This window comes from Triturus cristatus, chromosome 8 (assembly GCF_964204655.1).
Source record: "Triturus cristatus chromosome 8, aTriCri1.1, whole genome shotgun sequence".
NCBI classification, from domain to species: domain Eukaryota; kingdom Metazoa; phylum Chordata; class Amphibia; order Caudata; family Salamandridae; genus Triturus; species Triturus cristatus.
The window spans coordinates 1,392,895,558-1,392,910,628 of NC_140591.1; positions in this window are offsets into that span (position 1 = coordinate 1,392,895,558).

The window sequence follows — 15,071 nt, forward strand, 5'->3', positions numbered from 1 at the left end:
GAAACATGTATTCCTCCTGTCTTGTTTAAATCACATTATTCACGGATGAATGAGTAGAATAAATCGAAGACGAAGAAAATAAAGAATATAAGAGTACGCAAAAAAATAAGAAGAGATTAAAAGAGGTGGAAAGGATAATTTGATTTATTGGATTCATGATAATCCAAGATTGGCTGTGCATCCGGTAAAGGTTCCTAAAATTGGTTCCTTCGTGTTTGGTCTATGTTGAATAAGCGCAACGGGGACAGGACGCGAACAGTGCTTGCACGCCTCACAAAGCAGCAATGGACAAGCAAGAGAATACAAAGTCTGAAAAATTCGAAGTATAAGAACGACGGTGTGCATCTCACTACCTGTTAATGCATTTGAATGAACTTCTGTCCTCACTGTGAGATAGCACCCACATTTAAATTTTGATAATTGGCAGAGCACCGTGGTTAGTGAACATGACGATAAATACAGGAGGATTGTCTCTTGCCAGGAACGGCTATTGAGAAACATTGGGTGATAAACGGACATTTCACCGAATGGATAACAGAACTTTTGTACATTGGTGGACGAAAGAATGCCAAATACTGCGTTCATGTTTAGAGTTGTTAGTACGTTTCTTAATGGTAATTGATTTTTAGACACCAGTTTACGAGTTGTGGATATTAGCAATGAGAAGGACACACAACAAGGGGATTCTGGGAAATGTAGTATGAGTCATCCACAGCAACTATATTACCGTGTTAATCCGTTAAACATTTAATCCGTTTCGCAGTTTGGAGACAGCCTGTACACACGTTGTTGACTGTTAACTAATTAAGGGAGGTACAAGGGGGAGCGAATTTTCAGCAGCGATTGTAGCTTTCAGGTCTGACGGCAGGAAAGAGCTTTCAGCTCAGTAGGAAAACAACGCGATGTTGGGGAATCCATACCGGAAAGATGTAATGTGAACTCCGGGTTTTAAATTAACATGGCATATCACGGTAAGCCTATTCTGGGGTTGAGAGGATGAGATAGTGTGAATAGAGGGGTAAAGGTTGTGAAGGAAAGTAGAGAAGGGTGGCGTTTGAACTAGAACTTGAGTGAACTGGGGGTTTGAAAAAGGAAAGCAGCAGTACAATCTTGCTTCTTAATAATGCTTCAGCGTTAGCTGTGTTAACAAAGAGAACGTATCTAGTTAATGTCTTTGCACTGTAATTAACTAATATAACATGAATACTGATGGTGATGTCATTGAATACTTGTATTGCAGATACCCCTGACGAAGGGAAACTAATCCCGAAATGCATTGGGTGACGCAAATAAAGCTGTGATAAGCAGAAACATGTATTCCTCCTGTCTTGTTTAAATCACATTATTCACGGATGAATGAGTAGAATAAATCGAAGACGAAGAAAATAAAGAATATAAGAGTACGCAAAAAAATAAGAAGAGATTAAAAGAGGTGGAAAGGATAATTTGATTTATTGGATTCATGATAATCCAAGATTGGCTGTGCATCCGGTAAAGGTTCCTAAAATTGGTTCCTTCGTGTTTGGTCTAAAGTTCCAAAGAACCCACTGGTGGTAATTGAAGGGACACGTCGGGGCGGCACCGGCTAGCCATTGCTTCTGGGAGCCATAGAGGGTTTCAGCGGGCGGCTCACCTGAGCCTACTGGGTTAGCCAGTAGGTCATGGCTCTGGTTGCGTGGGTGCACATGTTGGCTGGGGGCTGCTGCTTCTACAGGTAAGGGGTGACACAGTTACCTATCTTGGGGGTTTACCGTTACGCGAACAGGCAGGTCCCATTTAAGTGTTTTACATGGCCCCCCCGGTCCAGCGGCACGAGAAGTGATCTCGCACGGACGTCCTCCTGGAGGCTTTAATGCAGCAAGTCCAGGTCATGGGGCAGACTCTCAACAGGTTGCAGGATAAGGTGGAGGGTCCCGAGGTCCCGGAGGGGAGGGGTAGGCGACCAATTGTACCACCGAGACCCTACTCCCCGCCCTTGCCAAAGAGGTACAGGCGCAAGCCAGGTGGAAAAGGGGCAGCCGTCCCGCCAAGACGTGAGCCCACACCCGCGACTAGCCCCCGGGGTGAAGGGGGCGCAGGCGACCCAGTCTCACCCGTAGATACGCCGGGCCCCATGGTCAATGGGGACACTGTGCCAGTGGCCCCCATGGGGGAACCCAGTATCCCCACAGTGGAGGGGGCGGGCGGCGCACACCCAGCTGAACCAGACATAGCAGCCAATTTAGCGGTAGTCCTTCCTTGGCTGGAAATGGTAGGGAACTGGTCACACGCCGCAGGGGCGACAACGGGCAGGGGGATGCCATTGAAAGGGCTAAGAAATTGATGGCTGAACTAGGAAAGGGAAAGCCAGGCGAGGTGCCGGCAGTACCGGCAGGGGGCGTAGTACCCGTTTCCCCAGCACCAGCTCCCGGTGGCGAGGTGCCTGCAGTACCGGCAGGGGGGGCAGCACCCGCGCCCATACCGTCAGCCCCCAGTGGCGAAGGTGGCCGGGAGATTAACAGCAACGAGAAGAATACAGACGCGGGCAAGACGGCTGATGCAGCAGCACCAGCAGGTACAAGGGCAACATTACCTCCGCTGGGTCTGGGGGAGCTGCCCTCCGGGAGGGAACAGTTGGGGCGGCATCTGTCAAAAAAAACTAAAAAAAAAAGGATCTGGAGAGGGGAGTACGTTAGCATGTTTTCCCTCTTGATTGATGAGGCAGACAGGGAAGAGGCGAAAAGGAATAAGGAAGTTACACACTACAAAGAATGGTCCAATATAGTCCTGAAGTACAGAGTTGAGGAGAACTTGGCCAATTGGATACAGGGTTTCACTATATTCATGGCCGTCATGTTAGAGCGTTTCCCAGATGTTGGATCTGAAATGGCGTGTTATCAGAATAGGATCACAGTTGCCCATGCTACACAAGGTGGGGACGGGTGGAAAGAGTATGACAAAGAATTTAGAAGGGCAAAAGCGCAGGATCCAACCCTAAGATGGAGCCAGACAGACATGTTTATTCATCTGAGACATTTGGTGCAGAGCGGTAGACATGCTTCGGTCTTTGGGTCAAGGGGCCTTGCTGGCTAAAGCTGACATTGAGTCGGCATTTAGATTGCTACCTGTGCACCCCGCAGATTTTCACTTACTGGGTTTCCAATTCCAAGAGAAGTATTATGTCGACAAATGCATGCCAATGGGGTGCTCAGTGTCCTGCGCCTACTTTGAGAAATTTAGCTCTTTCATGGAATGGGCATTTAGGCAGGTGTCAGGGCATCGCTGGGTGCTATACTACCTGGACGATTTCCTGTTTCTAGGGGCGCCACAATCTGGGGAGTGCAGGTCAGCATTGTCAAAATTCTGTGCATTAATGCAGGAGTTCGGGGTGCCTTTGGCACACGGCAAAACGGTGGGCCCAAGCACAACAATCAAATTCTTGGGGATCTAATTAGATGCTGTCCAAGGGGTCTCACGGTTACCCGCTGACAAATTTAAGGTTTTCAGGGCAGCGTTGGAACACTGCCTCAGAAAAGAGAAGGTTACATTGCACTAACTACAGCAGGTGGTGGGGCAATTGAATTTTGCTCTACGCATAATCCCAATGGCGCGCCCTTTCTCTTGCTCTATCGCGCACGCAATGTCAGGTCTCTGGGAGAAGCATCACCACACCAGGCTGTACGGCGAGGTCAGACAAGACATGTGGATTTGGAAGACGTTTTTGCGCAATTTTAATGGGAAAGTGGTGTGGCCCAGCCCACCGAAGTCCAGCCCAGAGCTGGGCCTCATGACTGACGCCGCAGGTAGCGAGGGTTTCGGGGCCATCCTGGGGCGCGAATGGGTAGCTCAGCGTTGGCCAGACTGGTGGAAGGAATCTGGAATCACCAACAACATAAGTTTGTTAGAGCTTTTTCCAATTCTAGTGGCGCTGATTGTGTGGGCAGAGGTTTTAAAAAACCAGTCTGTGATATTCTGGACGGACAACATGGCAGTAGTAGACTGCGTGAATAGCCAAACAGCCAAGTTTAGCATGATACTGCGTTTGTTGAAGGAGATTGTGTTACAGTGCATGAAATTGAATGTCCTTTTTAAAGCTAAACACGTGCCAGGTATTCTGAATCACGCGGCTGACGCATTGTCTCGTTTTGAAATGCAGGCTTTCAGGTCACATATTCCAGAGGCAGCAGCGCACCCATCACCTTTCCCAGAACATCTGTGGCAGCTTGGTGCCCCAGAGTATCGAACCTCGTGGCAGCAAGCCTAGCGCCCAGAACCAGGAGTGCCTACGAAGGGGCGTTTGGGTCTTTTTGCTTGTTCTTGGGTGACCAGTGGGAACACAAATGACATAACCATGAATCTGTAGTTGACTACCTGGTGTACATGAGAGGTCAGGGGCGCACGGTTGCTGGGGCAAGGAGGCACATTTCAGCCATATCGTTTTTTGCAAAAATGAAAGGAAAGGGAGATCCCACACAGAATTTCATAGTACGCCAGGCGTTGAAACGGTGGCAGCGCTTGCAGGGAGGGCAGCTACATGTCAGACGACCCATAGGTTTCGAAACACTAGGGAAACTATTGGGGGCTCTGCAGCGGGTTTGCACTTCCTCAGACAAAGTCATTTTGTTTCAAGCTGCATTCTGCATTGCATTTTACGGTGCTTTTAGGGTAGGCGAGTTAGTCACCAGGAATAAGGGAGATTGGCTAGGGGGCCTGCAAATGGGGCACGTTAGCATCAAGAAAGATTCTGTGCTGATTTCCATCTGGTAATCAAAAACCAATCAAGAAGGTAAGGGTGAGAGCGTAGTGCTACACAGAGCAGGGCACACACAATGCTGCCCGGTTTACAGGCTTTAGGTATTCATGGCCCAACGGGCACGCACTCAGGGAGGGCTTCTCTTGATACATGGGGACGGGACACCACTCACGGTATTTCAGTTAAAAAAAGTCATGCTCCTAGCTTTGAAAAATGCCGGGCTGGACCCTGCCGATTTTGGGACTCATTCTTTTAGGATAGGAGCAGCCACCGAGGCAGCGGCAAGAGGGCTAGGGGACGAGCGTCTCAAAAGGATCGGTAGGTGGTCCTCTAATTCTTTCAAGAGATATGTGCGGGTGCACATGCTCTAATACGGTGCGACTGTCCAACTATTAGGTGCACAAAGGGGGGTTTTCCCCTTTCTTTCTCCCTGTTACTCAGGGAAAGGGGGGTATGTTGGTGTCGCTAGCTGACAGGCGCTTGACGCCGTTCATGGAACTTTGTGTGTTTTTTTATGCCAGCATGGCAAAACGCTTACCCCCCCCTTTTGTTTGTTTCGTCATCAGTTGCAGTTACTTCATCCTGTGACTCAGGAGAGGAGTTTGGAATCTTTCGCATTCACAGAACGCAAGAGCAAGCAGTAGTGCGGCGGGCGCCGAGTGACAGACAAACAGCAAACATGGTGGCACAAGTTCACTCTTCGCACCAGGAGGATCAACATATGTGGATGATAGGGCACTCATATGTTCGACGTTTGAAGAATTTCTTTGCAGGAGCTGCCAAGAGTAGGGCCACTCAGCTAGGGATAAACTTATCATTTTTCGGTCAGGGTGGTTTGTGCGTTGGTCAATTCAGGGAGTTGGTGAACCGAGCTTTGAAAGCAAGTACGTGACCACCGGCAATCTGGATCTTGCACTTGGGGGGTAACGACTTGGCCCGATTAGGCAGGAGAGTGCTGGTCGAGGAGCTCCTCACGGAAGTGGGATGGCTAGCAAGGCGGTGCTCCCAGTTGATAATAGCATGATCACACATGATTCCCAGGTCACACTGGAGGGGGGGTGAGTCAGTGAGGGCGTTGAATTACGCGGTAATGCGGATCAACAACAAATTTGATAAGCTATTTCGGCCCCCTAGACTAGGGTCCATAGGTCACAGATACATCAAGGGGGAGCAATTTTTTCTTCAGGACGGGGTGCACCTCTCACGTAAGGGGAATCAGGCTTTCCTAGAGGACATCCTAGCTTGGGTGGAGAGCGTAAGGCGCAGTGCATGACCTTCCTAGAGGATGAGGGGGAGTCCAGGTAGTCGGGCAACTACGCTGGCCTGTGGCGGTAAGGTCATGATGGGTAAGCATAGTCTTCGGTCCTCAATGGTCAGCACCATATAACTCCAGGGGGTAGTGACAGCCGGTTAGTAGGCTGTCAGGGTGCGGGGGCCGGGGGAGTCATCCTTCCGAGTGGGCCTAGGGCCACCCCGCACGCGCATGCGCATTAAGGCGTCACTATGCAGAAGTCTGCAGCCCCCACGTAATGGAATGTAAGGCACAGGGCGTAGGGGGGGCCCGGGGGAAAGTATCCACCCGATAAGCTGTAACCCCCTGCACAACCTTATTAGTACATGGGGACCGGGGGAGCTGCCAGTCATTGACTTTGCCGTAGGCTCTAGAGGGGACACGCAGAAAGTAAATAACATGTATTGATAGATTTACGGCAGGAGTGTCTTGTGTATTAGACTGTGTTAAGGTTAGCCGTGGAATATCTGACTGTCAAAATGTATCTATAAATGTATCTGTACTTTCTGCGTAAAGTTTCTGTATAATGTTTTTTAATTTGTTTTGTTAAATGTTAATAAATACGGCCGGGGGGGTTACACCCCCTAATCCAAAAAAGTAAAACTATCTGTGTGGTCTCACAAGTGTTACAATGAGGATGAGTGAAATGTTATCCATAATCACAGGGTTGGTGTTTTAGAATAGGGGACACGGGTAAGTACCAGACCATATGGAGAAGGCGCGGGCTGAATAGGGCGCGCCGCCATTATGGCGGTCACACCAGTCCCCGGGGAGGCCACGTCAGCGAGTGGCGCGGATCTCCCACCCCCGCATCAGCCAATAGCAGGTCAGGTTTGTTTGTGCGCCGGAAGCACTCCAGTGCTTCCGGCGCAGAAACGTTGTGCTAGCGTCCAGGCTGAACGGTCTCAGTCGGTCAGCCTGGGCGCCCCCCCCCCCCCTTTAAAAGAAGTGGTGGGGAGCAGAACAGTCTCCTGTTCTTGCTCCCCACAGATAGGATCCCCGGCCCGGCTGCGGACCCGTAACTTTCTTTCTTTTTGCCCACTCACCATCCCCTAAGACAGGTATAGTTTGAAGGTTGGTTTTCCGGTTGGGGTATTGTGTCTGATTATTTGCCCCCTTTTTTCCAAAGTATTGGCAGGAAACAAAAGCAAGGGTATCAGTGTTTCTGTAGTTAAAGTATAAATAGAGCACAACTTCGAATTTCTCTTTTAATTAGATATTGTCGTATTTAGAGTGTCTCTTGTCAGGCGGTAAGGTCATGATGGGTAAGCATAGTCGTCGGTCCTCAACTGTCAGCACCATATAACTCCAGGGGATAGTGACAGCCGGTAGGTAGGCTGTCAGGGTGCGGGGCCGGGGGAGTCATCCTTCCCAGTGGGCCTGGGGCCACCCCCGCACGCGCATGCGCATTAAGGCGCCACTATGCAGAAGTCTGCAGCCCCCACGTAATGGAATGTAAGGCACAGGGCGTAGGGGGGGTCCGGGGGAAAGTATCCATCCGATAAGCTGTAACCCCCTGCGCAACCTTATTAGTACATGGGGACCGGGGGAGCGGCCAGTCATTGACTTTGCCGTAGGCTCTAGAGGGGACACGCAGAAAGTAAAAACCATGTATTGATAGATTTACGGCAGGAGTGTCTTGTGTATTAGACTGTGTTAAGGTTAGCCGTGGAATATCTGACTGTCAAAATGTATCTGTAAATGTATCTGTACTTCCTGCGTAAAGTTTCTGTATATAATGTTTTTTAATTTGTTTTGTTAAATGTTAATAAATACGGCCGGGGGGGGGGGGGGGTTACTCCCCACTAATCCAAATAAGTAAAACTATCTGTGTGGTCTCACAAGTGTTACAATGAGGGTGAGGGAAATGTTATCCATAATCACAGGGCCGGTCGTTTTAGTGTAGGGGACATGGGTAAGTATCAGACCATATTTATATACACACACTCCAGAGAGGATTAATAGGCGTTTAAGGACCTGGAATGTAATTTAAGATTTCGATTTTTTTTCATCTGTTAAAGGGGTAATCTGTCCTGAGGCTGACACTAAATTAAAAGAGCATTCTACATAGTTAAACCAATAGCAAAGGGAAACGTAGTAGGCACAATATACAGAAGGGGATGGTGGGCACAGGAAAACCGCTTAAGAAACAAGTTCGAAACAATCCCAACCCCCAACAAGCGCGCGTACCTCGTGCTGCAGCGGGAGAGCGAGGCAGTGCGCTGGAGAGAGCAGTCTGCTCTTTTTACAAAGCACATACTCGTGCTTGTGGCGCGCCGCTTTGCACTCCCGCAAGGCGCATGCGCCACAAGCACGAATATGTGCTTTGTAAATAGAGCTGCACAACAGCTAAAGATCTCCTATATAGTGCATGCGCACTGCGTAGGCGAGACCTAACAAAAACATGTGCAGTGTTTTGGTAAAATAATATTGTGGCACAAAATAAACGTGCAAGAGCCTACAACTTGCAGTTAGGCTAAAATAAAGGACAACTAAGTGGGCTCTAAAGGGAACTCATGACAGAAAGTGCGTATATAACTAGAGCCTAACATGAAATGAAAGACTTACTGCCTCCTAAGTGGCTCCTGGTTCATCCTGTAGTGCTGGAACAATTTTCAGAGTGAGGGTACTGACATCAGTGTTACATCACTGAAGTCAAAGGGATTGTGAAAAATTCACTCGTCAGAAAGAACAAGTGTAGCATATGAAGGAATAGGGTGTCAGCGAACATTTATTATTTGTGCAGAGTTATACAACAATGGGGTAACCCGAAAGGCCACTGGACCCGGGTAGTTTGCGGTACAGAAAGATAACGTCATAGTGGGAAGCAATTATATACAGAGCACGAGAAAATCATTATTATTTCAATCAACACTAAACGCCACCATTAAGTCATTCCATAAATTGTTATGGGTTTATTACATCACAATGTTTGGTTGTCTCATCTTATAAACAAAAATGTATTCCTCAATTAAACGTTTTGAAGAACAGGTGCTCAAGGGTAGGTGAGTGCATGAAGGGGATAGTGAAAGTGATGTGAGTAAGGATAGTAGTGTGCATATATACATCAACATTCAATATTTACTATCTATCCAGCCAGATGCCTGGCAAATACACGAATGATAAATCATAACATAATATATTAGATGCAGATAATGAATCTCTGTTATCTAATGTCTGAACATAAAAGGAAAAGTCGACGTTTCGACCCCTAAGCAGAACAGCAAACTATATGCCTTGTGAGTGGGGTCTTCATCAGGACTGGGGTGGAGGAAGTGAAGGCACCAGGAACGACAGCAGGAGAACTTCAGGCTGATGATTTGATAAGCTGGGCCTCGTTGGCTCTCAGAGTATTCACAGTTGTTTGTGGATAACGAAAGTAAGCCAAGGTTGATCAGTAACCTCTGGCTGCTGAAGAATTCAGTCATGACAGCTAACCTTAGCTAACCTTAGCTGTCATGACGGAATTCTTCAGCAGCCAGCAGCTGATTTTTGTTTATTTATTTGTTTGGTAGCTTCTACCTCTTTGCAGGTTTTATTAAATACTTATTTGTATATTTAAATTTCATTCTGCAAACACTTTGGATTATTAGCACTGACCTTCACCTTTATTGGTATGGTCTAGTGTGTTTTAGTTTAATTATTTATAGAGCATTGTCAGCTTCCATTCCAATTCACATCTTTCACTCACTAAATTTCATAATAGGTGTTTACTAAAATCATAATATTATGGTCAGACATTTTGTATATAAAGTGTGAGTTTGGGTTATTTTTTATTTTGCATACATGTTAATTTGGCACATTAATTAAATGTTTAAATTTAACGCCATCTTCCACATCACAACGAATGGCTCAGTTTTAACAGCTTACTTTATTGTAACTCAAATACTGTACAGTGTGGAGTAGTTGTGTGGCCTCCTCTATAATCACCACTACATATAAATGTGTTAACAGTCGTTCAAACTAATGACCTGGTTCCCAGAGAGCCACATGTTTTCTTCCTCTCAAAATGTTCTTTTCCAGTTAATTCTTTAAAAGCTTATTTCAGAGAGGAAATCCGTAGGACTCAATTAATTCCGCACCACACCTTCCGCATTGTATGGTACGTCACGGCGCCTTTCAGTCAGAGGTTCACAAGCCAGCTCGTCACAATGGGTCTGGAAAACCACTGGGGTGCAGCCGCCTCCTTCGGGCTCCAGTTTCGGACACATGTTGTACACATAACAGCTGAATGCGTTTGTATAAAGGCTCCGTCTTCAAAGGAGCCATGTCAGGCTTACCACGGGTCTTTTTGGACAATGCAAATCTGGCAGTGTGGGGTCTTTTTTGCAGCTATGGTTGAAAGGGAATTTGTGTTAAACAAAGTTTCACTTTCAAGTAAAAATGTTAATTGTTTGCATAACTTTAAATTAGACCAGAAGTTAGCAAAGTCATAGCCACGATTTGGGCATTGTGCGCAAGGATGCAGGTCATAGGTGGGCCATTGTCTTTGGAGAGTTTTATATAGCGCGAACTCGACTTGAAGGTAGCAGAGCGCTTTCCAAGAGCACCAGTTCCGTTACATTCATTTTGTGAGGCACGGGGAGATTAAGTGATTTGCCCAGAATCACAGGATGTTGAACGTCCCCGCCGAGACTCCAGCTTCAAGGTCGACCGCTCTAGATAGTTAGGCCACATCCTCTCCCCAGCCTAAGGCCCTCTCTTTGCCAATTATGTGTAAAAACCATTGCTGCATATTTTGCCTGAAGATCTGCAATAAAATCATTGAACTCGATTACAAATTAGCAGGCTATTATACCTCATTCTACTGCATGCACAGCTGGTGCATGCAGTAACGTTGCCTGTGGTAAAACCCAACGATTATCACCTGCGTAGTTTACAGATAAACAGATGAAATTACCACAGAAAATCTCTCCCTCCTAAAGGTAGGTGGTAAATGACTGTAAGCATAGAGAAAAAGAAACAAAGTTGTCCAAGATGGGAAATCCACTAAAACTACATGGCAACTAACAAAAAAACATAGTAACGCACCAACACTAGTCACTAAAAAACACTGGCCCAGTTATGCTTACCTTCCATGCAACTAGATACTACTAAAATATGGCGCAATTCTGCTATTTCATAGGCCTTGCGCACTTCAGGCAGCCCAGCGCCAGTGCAGGCACCCTTGCTCCACAGTGCAACGCTGCCTGCATTAGAGGCAGGACAGTTTTTGTTCTGCAAACCCATGCTCCACCATTGTGCGAGGCTGACATGTTTGCGGACTTGAGAGGCTTGGAGTGCTAGCGGCAGTGGCATATGATTGGGATTTCTATGTCAGGGGATATTGCGGCCCAAAAGTGCTAGTAACATTGGAGGAACTCTGTGTACAATATGAACTGGCACCCTCTCAACATTTCAGGTATAGGCAGCTTCGCCACATGATGGAGAGGTACAAGGAGATTCTAAGAGAGGTGGCAGAGGATACCTTGCTCAACTTTCAGTTACTGGCAACCCCCCTACACAGACATGCAATCTCACTGACTTACAAAGCACTCCTAAATAATTGTCAGCCGACCCTAGTCAAACTGCAGGGAACATGAGAATTTGACTTGGGAGTTCCGGGAGACCAGGAATGGAGAGAGGCATGTCAACAGTTGTATGTGATGTCATAGATAAATTATTTCAAGGAATACCATTAATGAGAAACCATTTCACCTAAACTGTTTAATGGAAATTTTCAGAATGAATGGCATTTACCATTTCATAGAAACCAATTCATAGAATGTCTTTTTGATCGAAATCGGCTTTTGCATCCTTATTTTTCAAGGTGTAGATACAATGGTTGCACATTTTACCTTCAGTAACAGTTTTGTCGGAGGTGTTTATTTCAGTCCTTTACTTTAGGGGACATTATTTCAGATTCATATATTTTACATTGTCAAAAATTTACTTTGGATGCTTTTAACTTGCTGACCCCTCACAACCCCTGTCCCCTCACAACCCCTAACCACACCCAAACTACATCCATCCCTGAACCCTAAAAGCCCTTTCTACACCTAAACTCCACCCATTACAGAAACCTAAAAACCTTTTGCTGCACTTAAACCACCCCAATCTCTGACCCAAAACTACACTCAACCCTGAATCCTCAAAATCTCTTTCTATCCCTACACTCCACATATTCCTGAATCATAAAACCCCTAGCTACTCATAAACTGCGCCCATTCCTGAACCCTAAAAATACCTTTTGCGCCTAAGCCCCACCCATCCCTCACCCCTTAAAACTCTTCACCACACCCAAACTCCACCTATCACTGAACCCCAACAAAACCCTCACCACCCTTAAATACCACCCATCCATTACACCTAAAAACCACTCACCACATCTACAATCCACTCAATACTGAACCATAAAAATTCTTCACTCCTAACCTCTACCCATCACTGAACCTTAAATACCCCCACACCTCTCAACTCTGCCCATCCATGAACATATAATCTGCTCAGCACCCCTACACTCCACACATTCCCTGAACCCTAAAAAACAGCTCACATCCCTAAATTCCACTTATCTGTGAACCTTAAAAACGCCTCAAATCCACCCATTCCTGATACCTAAAAAAAAAAACACTCCTAAATGCCACCCATTACTGAACCCTAAAAACCCTTTTCTATGCCTGAATTTCACCCATTCCTAGCCTCTAGAAACCCATAATCACCCCTAAACAGTACTCATCCCTCACCCCCAAAAAATCCTCACTAGTCCTAAACTCCACCTCAGTTTAATTACATTTTAGGTTTGTTCCTTAAAAGTAGATTTCCTTTAAAATGTTTCCTTTGGGGCATGGCCAAGATGGCGGTGCAGTAAGAAGTGGCTCCCGACTCTCCACTGCCCGAGCCTGCCGAATCAGTGCCCCGCAGGACCCCAGGCCGGCATCACCCAGCAATCCAGTGAGCCGATGTTGCTGTTGGGAAATATAAAGACCCGAGGGATGAATTTGCTTTCTAGCCCCGGAGATGACCCCTGAATCACCAGAGCAAGTGTAACTCGGGAACACCAAGATGGCAGCCGCATAGGCCTCGGAGGCGGATCCTGCTCCTCTGGCCTTGCTTGATCGATTGAATGGGGACTGAATTGCTGCCCCCTGACCACTGGATGGTCCTCCTGGGTGGGCCGTTAAAGATCTACCCACGGCGGGGCTCGGGTAGCAGAGACTGGACCCAGTCTGATGACCGAGACACCGCACCACGCTTGAGCTGCCAGCCCTCTGGATCCCTATCCACAGCAGCCACATAGACACCACCCTCGGCAGTCTCAGAAGAGAGACCACCCTGGCCTTGCACTCACGGCGCCCCTACCAAAGTCGATAAGAGTGCCTAGAGACATACCATGGGAGCGGCTGGGGAGTGGCACCTGGGGCCCTAAGTTTCTGGAGCCCCCCTCTCCTGCTGACTTCAGTCCTGCAAGCTTCCGCAGGTGGCAGAAGGCTACAGGCCCTACCCCAACGGGCCCCGGCTCCTCGAAGCCCAGACGAAGAACGACCAGATGTGCTGTGCTTGTCAGACTGGCCCTCATGACCCTGGGAAAGCCGATACTGCAACTCCAGAAAGCCGGGTAAGATCTCACCGCTCCGCCCCAGAATTACTCCCTGCTCACCCAAACCTAACCCATTGCTGAGACTGTAACCCGCAGCGCCCACACCTACAAGAAGTGGCCTAGATCCTCCTGGGCTTTCGGTATTCACATTCACTACCAGCCCCCGCAGCTAAGGATTCCAGATGTGTAAGCCTGAGGTGTCTCCTCCAGCACAGAGCTGTCCATATTTTCCCCCCAGAAGCAACCTGCAGCGACCTGCCATAATAAGGCTCGGGTGGCGAAACACTCTAATGCTCACAGTGCCCCTATTCTCCAGCATCTTCTACTGGGCCCGCTGAGGCCCCCCGGCGGGGCAGGTCACTAACCCTGGTGATCAACTAGAACTAAGTCAATGCTCAACCTGCTTACAGCTCTTGTTGCACACGATCAACACAATGGCATCTTCGAAAGGCAAACGGTACCGATCGGTCAGTGAAATGCTCACTTGCTCCACCCCAGTCCAGGGCAAAGACACCGCGCCAAGTTCTCAGCCTCTTACTAACTCTGAATCAGAAGGGCCACTGGGTGCGGATCAATCCCCTGTGACCCGGGGTTTCTTAGCTTCTCTCTTTTGACTCTGTGAAGTCGAACATCCCAGCCCTCAAAAATGACCTCCCACAAGACATGCGAGAAATGCGCCAAGACCTGTTCTCACTCGAAGATCGCGTCTCTACACTGGTAAGCAACTAAACCTCCAAGGGAGAAGAGGGGGAGATACTACGGCAAGAAATGATATGCCTGTATGAACAACACAACGAGTTAAGGGCCCAAACAGAGGACCTTGAAATCAGGTTCCACCATAATAAAATTCGTCTCAGAGGCATTCCATCGGGCGGAGGACTCCGACATAAGAGAATAAACCCAGGCGCTCTTTCACTACATTCTAGAGTGGGACACCAATACTGAACTGCGCTTCGACGGGGTTCATTGGGTTGTCTGGCCTGGGTGCACACTATCAAAGTAACTGGCCATACTAGCTTGTGTTCACATCTTTCAGATAAAAGAGGACACTATAAGAGCCACCAGAACGAAACAACCTATCAGCTTTAGAGGACACACCATAGGCTTCTTCCAGGACATCTTCCACCTTACCCTCCAACGTCAGATGGAATTCAAGCCAGTGATTGATTTGCTGCACTCCTAAGAGGTGTCATATAGGTGGGTGCACCCCTTCAGATAAATCTGCTGCTGGGAGGGGCAGCTTAATCAGCTGCGTTTGCTGAAAGAGGCCCGCCAGGTCCTGGGCCTACCGGCTGACAGCGTATCCCCCACCACTTTGGGCTCTCCCCATCGCTCCCCTACACGATCAATCGATGCATGGTTTTTACATCTGGACATAAAAGGTAAGCAAGGCGTGTCAAATGCACAAGTCCACTGTGCCTACTCCTGGGAATTTTATATTTTACTGAAAATGCACGGGAGTAAGTATT